This window comes from Saccopteryx bilineata, chromosome 3 (genome assembly GCF_036850765.1).
Source record: "Saccopteryx bilineata isolate mSacBil1 chromosome 3, mSacBil1_pri_phased_curated, whole genome shotgun sequence".
NCBI classification, from domain to species: domain Eukaryota; kingdom Metazoa; phylum Chordata; class Mammalia; order Chiroptera; family Emballonuridae; genus Saccopteryx; species Saccopteryx bilineata.
The window spans coordinates 315,333,003-315,348,083 of record NC_089492.1 but is presented as its reverse complement, the minus strand read 5'-3'; the positions used below and the strand labels follow the sequence as shown (position 1 = coordinate 315,348,083).

At 40.8% G+C, this 15,081-nt stretch overlaps 1 non-coding gene across 1 annotated transcript; it reads left to right on the top strand.

Annotated features, from left to right (window-relative positions):
• The first annotated feature begins 5,050 nt into the window (after nucleotides 1-5,050).
• On the top strand, nucleotides 5,051-5,126 carry TRNAV-GAC (transfer RNA valine (anticodon GAC)). The gene has a single exon. It is a non-coding gene; the product is annotated as a tRNA-Val (tRNA).
• The last annotated feature ends 9,955 nt before the right edge of the window (nucleotides 5,127-15,081 follow it).

The following is a 15,081-nucleotide window of genomic DNA, read 5'->3' as shown; positions in this document are numbered from 1 at the left end:
TCCTAGGACTTCTGTTAGCAGAGTACCAGAAATGGGTGGCTTAAAACAGCAAATTCATTCTCCTACAGATTTGAAGGCTAGAAACTTGAAATCAAGGAGCCCATGTTCCCTCGGAGACTCTTCTAACGTCTAGTGGTGGATGTTGATCCCTGGTGTTCCTTGGTTTGCAGCTCCACCAGTCCTGTCCTGCCTCTGTCATCACATGTGCATCTCTCTTCTTGACTAGTAGCATGAACATAATGGATTTTACCTTGTTTGGTTCTGGGTATTGTTATCTACCAGGAAGTATCCTAAGCAATGTTCTAGAATTCCATTTAGCTATTTGGAAACAGTCTGATCTTTTTTGGTCTTACTTTTATGGTTTGTGAGGCAAGTCTGGAACAACGCTTCCCTTGGGCTAATTTTCCCCACTATGGGAGCAAGACCTTCCTGAGTCCAGTGCCTCGTGGGTTCGATTCCAGTTGTTGGGAACAGTCATTATTCCCTGCCCAGGGAGGGCCAAGCCTGACCTTTGCTTGTTTCAGATTGCTTTTGCAGTCCTGGTAGTTTCCTCACACATCTGTGATGTTCAACAGCCACAGTCAAGGGTCCCATCTGCAGGTCTCTGGAGTCCTCTCTGTGCACTTGCTCCTTGCTGCTGTCCTGTCCTTCACACACTAGCTGCACACACACAGAGTCGATTTCCTCGGACTCTGACATCTAGGTGACCCTCAGCTCAGACCAGCTACCACACTCCACCTGAGTGCTCTCTTCCTTACCATGGCCTAGAAAGTCTCTCAAAATTGAGAGCTGGTGTAATCATAGGGTCTGCCTGTTTATTTCCCAATCTCTCAGGAATTGTTGTGCTTTGTGGCTTGATGTCAAGCATCTTGAAAACTATTATTTCATGTATTTTGTCTGGGTTTTTTTTCATGTAAGAGGATAAATCTGGCCTTTGTTGGTCCATTTGGAGAAATGAAGCTGTCTTCTTTTACTTCGAAACTACCTGTATTTTTGTAGCCACAACAAGCAGTTTCTTGTAGATAATATATAGTTGATTCATGCTTTTAAAAAAATTTATTCTGGCCCTGGCCTGTTGGCTCAGCGGTAGAGCGTCGGCCTGGCGTGCGGGGGACCTGGGTTCGATTCCCGGTCAGGGCACATAGGAGAGGCGCCCATTTGCTTCTCCACCCCCCCCCCTTCCTCTCTGTCTCTCTCTTCCCCTCCCACAGCCAAGGCTCCATTGGAGCAAAGATGGCCCGGGCGCTGGGGATGGCTCCTTGGCCTCTGCCCCAGGCGCTAGAGTGGCTCTGGTCGCGGCAGAGCAACACCCCGAAGGGGCAGAGCACCGCCCTCTGGTGGGCAAAGCGTTGCCCCTGGTGGGCATGCCGGGTGGATCCCTGTCGGGCACATGCGGGAGTCTGTCTGACTGTCTCTCCCCGTTTCCAGCTTCAGAAAGGTACAAAAAAGAAAAAAAATTTTATTCTGATTATTGCTCTTTTTAATAATCAGTCTTTCATAATTTGACAATTAAACTTTTATAGAGTTTTGAGTGGTTATTCTAGGGATTATAATATTCATATTTAACTGTTCATCTACTTAGAATCAGTATTTTGCCACTTCAAGTGAAATGTGGAAACTTTATCATCATATAGATTCCTTTACCCCCTTCCTTTATGTTACAGATGTCGATATGGGAGGCATTTAGTTGAGACTTAAATGTTGATAGAGAATTTTCAATGGCCTGTGACAATGAGGAGGAGGACAGGAAGCAAAGTCATCAGAGCTGAGGTGGCGATCCAGGTACTAGGTGGTAACAGAAAGGATGGAGAGGCACATGAGACATTATGAAATGATGAAGGGACATTTCAGGGGGATCAGTTGGTCCCCTTGAGAACAAGGAAAGGTCGCATGAGATAAAGTTTGATTCTGTTTTTGGTGTTGTAGTTCTTTTTGTGACAGAGACAGAGAGAGGGGCAGATAGGGACAGACAGACAAGAGGAAGAGAGATGAAAAACACCATTTTTTCATTGTGGCACCTTAGTCTCCTTAGTTGTTCATTGATTGCTTTCTCATATATGCCTTGACGGGGGGCGGGGGGGCCACAACAGACCAAGTGACCCCTTGCTCAAGCCAGCGACCTTGGGCTCAAGCTGGTGAGCCTTGCTCAAACCATATGAGCCCATGCTTAATCTGGCAACCTCGGGGTTTCAAACATGGATCCTCCGCATCCCAGTCCAACACTCTATCCACTGCGCCACCGCCTGGTCAGGCTAGTCTGATTCTGAAGGCATGACATCAAAGCAGTGAAACTGATATTTGACAAGGACCAGAGACATCTTCCCCAGGCCAAAAACACATATGGAGATTTTAAATTTGGCTTAGGATGTGAGAAAACATGGAAGACCACTTCTGTCTTAATACCAAGAAATATCTGGATATTGTAAAATGTCAAAATACAGGAGTGGGCAAAAGTAGGTTTACAATTATTCACATAGAAAAAGACATACAGGTTATGATTATGACAACAGCTTTATTAACTGAAGAGAATGTCACTCAAAACTGTAAACCTACTATTGCCTGTCCCTGTATTCATTGCAAAACTAAGGAGAAATGATACAAGAAAGCATTTCTGATTACCATAGAAAAGAACTCTTCATAGGTGACTAGTAAGGCATGGCAGCTTCTGGAGGTAAATGCTGGGTCTGGGAGAAGGGAGGTGGAGGAGAAAATATGTCAAAGACTGAGTGGTTCTGCTGTGTCAAGAAACATTAATGGATAAGAAAATAAGACCCTTAACTATACTCTTCACTAGAGTTCTGCTTCAGAGCAAAAGACACACATATAAAGAGATGTAAAAAGATATTATCTCTAAGTGAAACAAATAAACCAAAAGCTGTGATAGCAATACTTATATCGGACAAAATAGACTTTAAGACAAAAGTTACAGTCTGGCCGGGCGGTGGTGCAGTGGATAGAGCGTCAGACTGGGATGCGGAAGACCCAGGTTCAAGATCCCGAGGTCACCAGCTTGAGCGTAGGCTTATCTGGTTTGGAAAAAAAAAAAATAGCTCACCAGCTTGCACCCAAGGTCAATGGCTTGAGCAAGGGCTTACTCGGTCTGCTGTAGCCCTATGGTCAAGGCACATATGAGAGGGCAGTTAATGAACAACTAAGGTGCCACAACGGAAAAACTGATGATTGATGCTTCTCATCTCTCTCCATTCCTCTCTGTCTGTCCCTGTCTATCCCTCTCTCTGACTCTCTCTCTCTGTCTCTGAAAAAGAAATAAATAAAAAATAAATAAATAATTTTAAAAAAAAGACAAAGTTTATAATGAGACACAAAGAAAGACATTACATAATGATAAAGGGATCAACCTAACAAGAAGATACAACCCTTGTAAATATTTTTGCGTCCAACAGAAGAGTGCCTAAATATATAAAGCAAATATTGGTAGACACTAAGGGAGAGATCAACAGTAACAGAAGCACAGTAGGGGATTTTAACATCCCATTGACGTCAATAAATCAACAAGAAGACAACAGCTTTAAATCACACACTACACTAGGTGAATTTAATTTATATTTTCAGAGCATTTCACACCAAAGCAACAGAATGTACATTCCTTTCAAGTGCACATGGAATGTTTTCTAGGATAGAACACGTTAGACCACAAGACAAGTTTCAATAAATTTTAAAAGATTTAAATCATATCAAGCATCTTTCCTGATCAAAATGGTATGAAACTAGAAATCAATTATAAGAAGAAAACTGGAACACACATAGACAAATGGAGGCTAAACAGCATGTTACTAAACAATGAATGAGTCAACGATGAGATTAAGAAAGAAATTGAAAGAACCTTGAGACAAATGAAAATGAAAACACAACAACCCCAGATATATGAGATACAGTGAAAGCAGTTCTAAGAGAGAAATTTATAGCATTACAGGCCTACCTCAAGAAACAAGAAAAATCTCAAATAAACAATCTAACCTTCCACCTAAAAGACTTAGAAAATAAAAGCCTGAAGTGAATAGAAAGAAGGAAATAATAAAGATCAGAGTGGAAATAAATAAAATAGAGTCTAACAAAACAATATAAAGGATCAATAAAACCAAAAGCTGTTCCTTGGAAAAATAAACAAGACTGATAAGCCTTTAACCAGATTCATGAAGAAAAAGAAAGGTCCCAAATAAATAAATTATAAGTGAAATGGGCCTGACCAGGTGGTGGCGCAGTGGATAAAGCGTTGAACTGGGATGCGGAGGACCCAGGTTCAAGACCCCGAGGTCACCAGCTTGAGCATGGGTTCATCTGGTTTGAGCAAAGCTCACCAGCTTGGACCCAAGATTGCTGGCTTGAGCAAGGGGTTACTTGGTCTGCAGTAGCCCCATGGTCAAGGCACACATGAGAAAGCAATCAATGAACAACTAAGGTGTTGCAACGAAAAACTGATGATTGATGCTTCTCATCTCTCTCCGTTCCTGTCTGTCTGTCCCTATCTATCCCTCTCTCTGACTCTCTTTCTGCCTCTGTAAAATAAGAAAGAAAGAAAGAAAGAAAGAAAGAAAGAAAGAAAGAAAGAAAGAAAGAAAAGAAAAGAGGAAAAATAACAACTGACACCACAGCTATGTAAAGAATTATAACAAAATAACACAAATCATTCTGCTAACAAATTAGAATGGGCAAAATGGATAAATTCCTAGAAACATATAATCTTCCAAGACTGAACAAGAAGAAACAGAAAACCTGAAAAGATCAATTACAATAAATAAAATTGAAAGTTATCAAAACACTCACAGCAAATAAAAGTCCTTGTAGATGGCTTCAGAGGTGAATTTTACCAAATATTCAAAGAAGAACTAACACTTATCAATAATTCCAAAAATTTCAAGAAGACTCTCAAGCTCATATTTTGAGGCCAGCATTATCCAGATTCCAAAATCCCATAAACTACAAAGAAAGAAAATTATAGGTCAATATCTGTGATGAACATTGATGCGAAAATCCTCAACCAAATATTAGTATACTGAATTCTACAATGCATTAAAAAGATATACACCAAGCCCTGGCTGGTTGGCTCAGTGGTAGAGCGTTGGCCTGACGTGCAGGAGTCCCGGGTTCGATTCCCGGCCAGGGCACAAGGAGAAGTGCCCATCTGCTTCTCCACCTCTCCCCCTCTCCTTCCTTTCTGTCTTTCTCTTCCCCTCCCGCAGCCAAGGCTCCATTGGAGCAAAGTTGGCCCAGGCACTGAGGATGGCTCCATGGCCTCTGCCTCAGGCACTAGAATGGCCCTGGTTGCAATAGAGCAACGCCCCAGATGGACAGAGCATCGCCCCCTGGTGGGCATGCCGGGTGGATCCCAATCGGGCACATGCAGGAGTCTGTCTGACTGCCTACCCGTTTCCAACTTCAGAAAAAATACCAAAAAAAAGATATACACCACGATCAAGTGGGATTTATTCCCTTAAATTCAGGAACAAGAAAGGGATGTCCACTTTTACTACTCTTGTTCAACATAGTACTGGAAATCCAAGATACAGTAATCAGACAAGAAGAAATAAAAGGTATACAGACTGTGAGGGAAGAAATAAAACTGTCATTATTTGTAGATGACATGATACTGTTCATAGAGAAACTTAAGGATTTCACTAATAAACTATTAGAATTTTTAAATGAATTCAGTAAAGTAGCAGGGTACAAAATAAATATTCAGAAATTGATTGCATTTCTATACACCAATAATGAACTATCAAAAGGGAAACTAAGAATACAATCCCATTTACAATTGCATTAAAAAATAAAATACCTAGGAATAAATTTAACCAAGAAGATAAAAGACCTGTACTTAGAAAACTATAAGATACTGAAGAAAGAGACTGAAAAAAATACAAATAAATTCAAGAATAGGCCCTGGCCATTTGGCTCAGTGGTAGAGCGTTGGTCCAGTGTGTGGATGTCCCAGGTTCGATACCTGGTCAAGACACAGAAGTGCCCATCTGCTTCTCCGCCCCTCCCCCTATCACATCTCTCTCTCTATCTCTCTCTATCTTTATCTCTCTCTTTCTCTCTCTCTTTCTCTCTCTCTTTCTCTCTCTCTCTTCCCCTCCTACAGCCATGGCTCAGTTGGAGCAAGTTAACCCCAGGTGCTGAGGATGGCTCCATGGCCTCCACCTCAGGTGTTAAGAAGAACTCAGTTGCTGAACAATGAAGGAATGCCCCAGATGGGCAGAGCATCGCCCCCTAGTGGGCTTGCTGGGTGGATGTCGATTGGGGCACATGCAGGAGTCTGTTTTTGCCTCCCCTCCTCTCAATGAATAAAAAAAAAGAATCTAGAATATACCATGCCCATGGGTAGAAGAATAAACAGCATTAAAATGTGTATACTACCCAAAGCAATCTATAAATTTAACACAATTCTTATAAAAAAATACCAGTGGCATTTTCTACAGAACTAAAATAATCCAAAAGTATATATCGAATCACAAAAGACCCCAAATAGCCACAGAAATCTTGAGAAAAAAGAACAAAGTTAGAGGTATCATGCTACATGATATCAAACTATACTGCAAAGCTATATAATCAAACAGCATGGTACTGACTGACATAAAAACAGATGCAGAGATGAATGGAACAGAATAGAGAACCCAGAAATAAACCCATCACTGGATGGTGAACTAATCAATGACAGTGATTTTCAACTGGTGTGCCACAAGAACTTTTAAAACATACAATACCTGACTATTCAGGGTCACTGACCTCTTTTTCTTTAGATTGTCAAATAAAAAATGACAACAGTCAATACAACCATAGCCATCCAGTGTGAATAAATCAAAATTATACCAACATTTTTGTTAGATTGGCAAAAATATATTTTTTGGTTGCTGCGGAATTTTATTAATTAGTTTACGTGTGCCATGAGATGAAAGACGCTGATAACTGCTGATCTATGACAAAAATGGAAGAAGTATACAATAAGCAAAATACAGCCTATTCAATAAGTACTGTTGGGAAAATTGGACATATACATGGAAAAAGAAAGAAGCTAAGCCACATTCTTTCACCATATATAAGAATAAATTCAAAATGTATTAAAGATTTAAATGTAAAACTCAAACCATAAAACTCCTAGAAGAAAACATAGGCATACAATATCTGACATTTCTCTTAGCAATATTTTTTCTGACATAGCTCCTTGGAAAGAGAAACAAAAGAAAACATGAACCCACAGATGTGTTGTAAAATCAGGCACCTGAAACCTGTATAATTATGTTAACCAGTGTCATCCCAATAAATTCAAATTTAAAAAAAAAAACAGAAACAAATGGAACTTCATCAAACTAAAGAGTTTTTGCACAACAAAGGAACTCATTAATAAAACAAAAAACAGCCTACTGAATGGGAGAAGATATGTGCCAATGATACAGCTGATAAGGGGATGATATCCAAACTTTATTTTAAAAACTCATAAACTCACTAAAAACCCAAACAATTTAATTAAAAAATGGGCAGAAGACCTAAATAGACACTCCTTCATAAAGGACACACAGATGGCCAATAGACATATGAAAAGATGTTCAATGTCACTAATCACCAGAGAAATGCAAATGAAAACCACTGTGAGATACCACTTCATACCTGTCAGAAAAGCTATCATTAATAAATCAACAAACAACATGTATGTTGGCGAGGATGTGGAGAAAAGGGAACCCTTGTGCACTGCTGGTGGGAATGCAGACTGGAGCAGCCACTGTGGAAAACAGTATGGAGAGTCCTTCAGAAATTAAAAACAGAACTCCTTTATGACCAAGAAGTTCCACTTCTGAGTATATATCTGAAGAAACCCAAACACTAATTTAAAGAATATATGCACCTCTATGGTTATTGCAATTATTTATAATAGGCAAGCTATGGAAGCAACCCAAGTGCCCATCAATAGATGTAGTACATATATACAATGGAATATTACTAAGCCATAAAAAAGAGTGAAATATTACTATTTGCAACAGCATAGAGGGACATAGAAGGTATGCCCAGTGAAATAAGTCTGACCAGAGATTGACAAATACCATATGATTTCACTTATATGTGGAGTCTTAAAGAGCAAAAGAAACAAAATAGAAACAGACTCAGAGATACGGAGATCAGACTGACGGTTGTTGCCAGATGGAAGGGCAGCTGGGGGCTGAGTGGAAAAGGTGGATGGATTAAGAGGTACACACTGGTAGTCACAAAATAGTCACGGGGGGGGGGGTAAAGTACAACAGAGGGAATATAGACGTAATGATATTGTAATAACTACATGTGGTGGCAGGTGTGTACCTGAAATAGCGGGGGGGACACTGTGTAAAAGTATGTGACTGTGTGACCACTGTGCCGCACACCTGAACTAATGCACATAATAGTACTGAATGTAAATCGTAAATGATTTGACTTTGGGCGATGAGCACACAACAACACAAACAACACTTCAAATACCGTGGAGATGTTTCCCTGAAACCTATGTGTTCTTATGGACCAACGTCACCCCATTAAATTTAACTTCTAAATAAAATAAATAAATAACATTTAAAAAAAAAAGAATAAGCCATTTAAGGTATGAATGAAAACTAAAAAAAGTATTACAGTCTGTGCTTTTGTTTTCAGCGTTGTCCGATGGTGAGACGAGGGCGTAATGGCATTGCAATGAGAAGATAGCTTCAGACTGAAAAACAAAGCAGGCAACTTTATAGAATATAACAGAATTTATTATTAAGTAATTTGCTCACGGGAATATAGGATTGGAGAGGACAGAGAACCCAGCAATGCGGCACAAGTTATTCTCCTCTCCAGATCCCTGTAACAGCACTTTAAAACAAATAGTATAACTCCAGTACAGTCCCGATGACTGACAAAGGGCCAAAAAGTACAGTCCTGCCAAGGGCCTTAAATCCTTGTGCGCTTGTGATACGTGATTGTGTATAATTGATACTGGTTCTATGTCACCAGTTTCAAATTTATCCTGGTTGCCCTGCCATTCCAGGCCGTTACTAACATGATATCAATGGTTACATTTTAGAACACAGGTACTCATCAAACAGAAGGCTTTGGTATGCTTGCAAAGGAGAGTGAGGCTGGTGAAAGGTCACAGTGTGTTCCAGGACACAAAGATGAAGTTGGTGTTTGTTCCCAGCTACATCTACACAAGCTGTATTCGATATAATGGACATCTAATACACTGTACATACTTTTAAGTTAAAATTTTTTATTTTTAATTTATTGTGTTGGCATGGTTTCAAGTGTTCCACTCAATATAATGCCTTATACACCCCACATTGTGCCCCCCATGAACCATGCAAGGTCTTTTTTCACCCTCATTTTCCCCCTTTACCCCTCCCCCTCCCCCTTCCCTTGTCCTCTTGCTATTGCTACCTTGTTGTCTGTAGATATGTGTTATGTCTATGTGTTTTCAGCTAATCTCTTCTCCTTCTTTGATCCTGTCCCCTCTCCCTGCTTCCCTCTGACAGCTGTCCATCTGTTCCTGTGGCCCTGCCTCTGTTTCTGTTTTGTCCCTCAATTTGTTGTGTTCATTAGATTCCACATATAAGTGAGATTGTATGGTATTTGTCTTTCTCTGCCTGGCTTATTTCACTTAGCATAATAATCTCCAGGTCCACCTATGCTGTCACAAGAGGTAAAATTTCCTTCTTTTTTGTGGCCATGTAGTATTCCATTGTGTAAATGTGTCCACTGCTTTTCTATGCACTCGTCCACTGATGGACACTTGGGCTATTTCCAGATCTTGGCTATTGCAAACAATGCTGCAAAGAACATGGGGGTGCATTTCTTCTTTTGAATTAGTGTTTTGGGATTCCTATGATAAATTCCTAGAAGCGGGATAACTGGGTTATAAGGCAATTTCATTTTTAACTTTTTGAGGAAATGCTATACTGATTTCCAGTGGCTACACAAGTCTACATTCCCACCAGAAGTACACAAAGGTTTACTTTTCTCCACACCCTCACCAGCACTTGTTGTTTGTTGTTTTGTTAATGAAAGCCATTCTGGCAGGTGTGAGGTGATATCTCATTGAAGTAGCAATTTGCATTTTTCTAATGATTAGTGATGTTGAGCAGTTTTCCACATGCCTATTGTCCATCTATATGTCTTCTTTGGAGAAGTGTCTATTGAGGTTTTTTTGTCCATTATTTAATTGGATTGTCTATCTTCCCAGTGTTGAGTCTTATAAGATCTTTATAAATTTTGATTATTAACTCCTTATCAGACACATCAGAGAATATGGTCTCTCATAGAGTGGGTTGTCATCTTATTTTGTTAATGGTCTCTCCTGCAGCCATGGCTTGAGCAAAGTTGGCCCCAGGTGCTGAGGACGGCACCATGGCCTTGCCTAGGCACTAAAATAGCTCAGTTGCTGAGCAACAAAGCAACAGCCTCAGATGGACAAAGCTTTGCCCCATAGTGGGCTTGCTGGGTAGATCCCAGTCGAGGTGCATGTGGGAATCTGTCTCTCTGCCTCCTTGCCTCTCACTTAATAATAAATAAATAAATAGATAGATAGATAGATAAATACAGTGTGGTATATATATAATGGAATATTACTCAGCAATAAAAAAGAATGATATCTTACCATTTGCAACAACATGGATGAATTTAGAGGATATTATGCTAATTGAAATAAGTCAGACACAGAAAAGACAAAAACCATATGATTTCACTTATATGTAGAATCTAAAAAACAAAACAGAAATAGATTCATGGAAAGAACAAGGTGATGGTTGCTGGGGGAATAGGGAGGATGGGTGAAAAAGGTGAAGGGGAAGAAAAATATATCTTTTCAAAAAAGGGCCAAGTGGAGCCTGACCAGGCAGTGCCACAGTGAATGGGGCATTGGACTGGGACACTGAGGACCCAGGTTTGAAACCCTGAGGTCACCACCTTGAGCACAGGCTCATCTGGTTTGAGCAAGGCTCATCAGCTTGAGCCCAGGGTCACTGGCTTGAGCAAGGGGTCACTCAGTCTGCTATAGTCCCCTGGTCAAGTCACATGTGACAGGGCAATCAATGAACAACTAAGGAGCTACAACAAAGAGTTGATGCTTCTCATCTCTTTCCCTTCCTGCCTGTCTGTCCCTGTCATCTCTTTCCCTTCCTGCCTGTCTGTCCCTGTCTGTCCCTCTCTCTGTCTCTGTCTCACCAAAAAAAAAAAAAAAAGGACCAAGTGAAAATTCTAAAGTTTAAAAGTATGATAATGAAAATTAAAAACTCACTACAGGGGCTCCAAAGCAGATTTAAAGTAGCAGAGGAAAAATTAGCAAACTTGATGATAGATGAATAAAATTATCTAATCTGAAGGAATGAAAAAAAATAAACAGAGCCTCAAAGACCTGTGGGATACCATCCAACAGGCAGCATACATGTGATGGGAGTATAAGAAGAAAAAGAGAGGAAAGGCAGAAATAAGGTCAATGTGGGGAGCATGAACATCTTAGTGTTGTCTTCTCATCCATGAACATGGGATGTCTTTCCATTGATTTAGGTCTTTTTCAATTTCTTTCTACAATGTTCTGTACAAATCAAACTGGTATATTTTATGGTTTTTAAATTATACTTCAAGAAAAAAAGGAGTAAAGGGAAGTTTCTTGAATGATTACACTGGGTCATTATTCAGTCAGCAAGAGAGATGGACACTGAGTTTTTCTCCCCCAGAGATTGAATGTTCTTGATACTAATCAGAAAGCTCATTAATCCTGGGATTCATCTGTACACATATTTACTTCCTGCATCACCCTCATGAATTTTTTTTTAGATTTTATTTATTTTTAAAGTGAGGGGAGAGAAAGGGGGGAGAAGCGAGAAGCATCAACTCATACTAGTTGCTTCCTGTATGTGCCTTGACCAGGCAAGTCCAGGGTTTTCACCCCAGCAACCTCAGTGTTTCAGCTGGATGCTTTATCCACTATGCCACCACAGATGAGGCAATCTTATGAATATTTGTAGCTGGATTACCCATCAGACTAAGAGAACCAGGGACACTTCCTCTTATTGTTATTATAAGCCTGTCTCCTCCAGCCCCTGCTTATTCACTCTGCTCCTGAGTGCACCCCTGGATGGGTCTCTGTGGGGTGCAATATCCTCTCCCCAGGGCTATGAATGTGTGTGATAAGATACTGCTGTCAATATCAGCAGTGCATTGTTAGGTGCTGTGTGTTTCATCATCTCATATTATTTAAAGTGGGTTGTCCCTCTCTCACCAAAGGGGTGAAGAAGAGGTGGTCAAAACAACATGGCTACTGCCTTCACTATCCTACCAGGACTACTGAAAGAGTAGGATCAATGGTCTACTTCTTTGACAACCTATAGACCTCTACCCTCCTCCTAATATTAGGAGTTTGTTATGACTCTCACTGTTTCTGCTACTAGATCCCACACTGAGAAAATACAAAGGGGAAAAAAATTGCCTTTTTTCTCCTTTTTCTCTCTCCTTCTCCCAGCCTCTACCCCTATCTCTCTCTCTCTCTCTCTCTCTCTCTATATATATATATATATATATATATATATATATATATATGTGTGTATATATATATATATATATATATATATATATATATATCTCAGACCTGGAATAAATTTATCAGTGACCCCAGGCTTTTACAAAATACAAGAGATTATTTTTAACATTCAAAGATACTATAGCAGATTTATTGGAAATCTTGGTTAATACCAACATTTGGTTCTACATATTTGATTTGAGAGAGGTATAAAAATACAGACAATTTCTGGCCCTGGCCAGTTGGCTCAGTGGTAGAGCATTGGCCCGGTGTGTGGATGTCCTGTGTTCAATTCCCACACAGGAGAAGTGCTCATCTGCTTCCCCACCCCTCCTCCTCTTGTTTCTCTTGCTCTCTCCCTCTCTCTCTTTCTCTTTTCTTGTCCTGCAGCCATGGCTCAATTGGAGCAAGTTGGCCCTGGGCACTGAGGATTGCTCCATGGCCTCCATCTTGGGTGCTAGGAAGGGCTTGGTTGCTGAGCAACAGAGCAACACCCCAGATGGACAGACTGTTGCCCCCTGGTGGGTTTGCCAAATGGATCCCAGTCAAGGCACATGCAGGAGTTTGTTTCTCTGCCTCCCCTCTTTTCACTGAATAAGAAACAACAACAAAAAAAAATACAGGCAATTTCTAAATATTCTATTTGATCATTTTAGGAGGGAAATATACAAAATTTTTAGTGTGACATAAAATATTATGGGTTGATGTGAGTTTCAAAACTTAATTATCAAAGTTGACAGTGTTTATGGTGGGCTTTCCGCATTAGTTATTATAGGAATAAAAAACTACTCCTATAGGAAAAAAGTGATAAAGAAAATATGCAAAACTGGAAAGATAATTGTATAGTGTTATCTTGTTTCCTTTTGTCATTTTTCCTTGGTAAATGCATGTGACCCTGTCTGACCAGTGGTGGCACAGTGAATAGAGCATTGACCTGGGATGCTGAGGTCCCAGGTTCAAAACCCATGGTCACCAGCTTGAACACAGGTTCATTCAGCTTGAGTGCAGGCTCACCAGCTTGAGTGCATGGTCACTGGCTTAAGCATGGGATCATCACATGGTTTCATGGTCACTGGCTTGAAGTTCAAAAGTCTCTGGCTTAAGCCCAAGGTCGCTGGTTTCAGCAAGGGGTCATGGCTCGGCTAGAGCTCAGCTTCCCCTGGTCAAGGCACATATGAGAAGCAATCAGCGAACATGTAAAGTGCTGCAACTAACGAGTTGATGCTTCTCATTTCTCTCCCTTCCTATCTATCTCTCTTTCCCCACTCTTTAAAAAAAAGAAGAAAAAAATGCATGTGACCTTGACACATGCCTGTCTTCAAGGGAAAGCCTTATTTGTTTATTAATTATTACCCCATCTAACACAAGAAATGCGATGTCTTTGTTGCTTGCCTTAACAGGAGTCAGTTCCATTCCTGATACGTTCAGTGGATATGGTATGTGGGTCAGCTGGTCGTTCTCTCTTCTGTGCACCAGCACGAACTCCTGCCCATTCAATGTCAGCCACACTTAATACTCTTAGGAGCACACCTCTTAATCATTTTTTTTTATTCAAGGAAGTTAGCAGCCTCATAAAATAAACAAAGTGAAAGGGGCTTAGTAAAGAAAAATGGGAGAAGGGGAGATGAGGGGGAGGGTGGTGAGAAGGAGAGAGATGAGAACATGAGAAGGAAAAAGGACCATGAGAACAAAGAAGGTGGGGAGATGGAGAAAAGCAGAAAGAGGAGAGGAAGGGTGGGGAAGAGGAAAGGGAGGGGGGAGAGCGAGCTGTCCTATTAACACAGTGCCCAACATTGTGGTAAGAACTTGACCTCAGAGAGTCTCACCACAGTCTTAGTGGAAGTATTAAGACTTCACCCTTTTATACATAAGATAACAGAAGCTCAGAAAAAGTTAAGTATATTGCCCAGGATGTGACAGTTAATAAAAGAGGGGGATGTGGCCCTTCCTGGTGGATATAGCATCAGCCTAGTGCCCTGGTCGGCAAACTGCGGCTCGCATGCAGTTCTTTGGCCCCTTGAGTGTGGCTCTTCCACAAAATACCATGTGCGGGCGCTACCTCGATAAGGAATGTACCTACCTATATAGTTTAAGTTTTTAAAAATTGGCTCTCAAAAGAAATTTCAATCGTTGTCCTGTTGATATTTGGCTCTGTTGACTAATGAGTTTGCCAACCACTGGTGCATGGATGTTCCAGATATGATTCCCAGTCTGGAGACACAAGAGAAGCAACTATCTGCTTTTCTCCCCCTACCTCTCCTCCTTCTTTCCCTGTTCTCTTCCTGCAGCAAGTGGTTTGATTGGTTCCAGCATGGCCCCAGGCTCTGAGGATGGCTCAGAGTGTGTCATCCTTAGGCACTAAAAATAGCTCACTACTCAAGCATCAGCCCCAGAAGGTGATTGCCGAGTAGATCCCAGCCAGGGCGCATGCAGGAGTCTGTGTCACTATCTCCCGTCTCTCACCTACAAAAATAAATAAATAAGCGTGATGAAAATTAGATGTTGGAGTATCAGCACCTGGCAGATAGAAGACAATACTACTGCTGAGT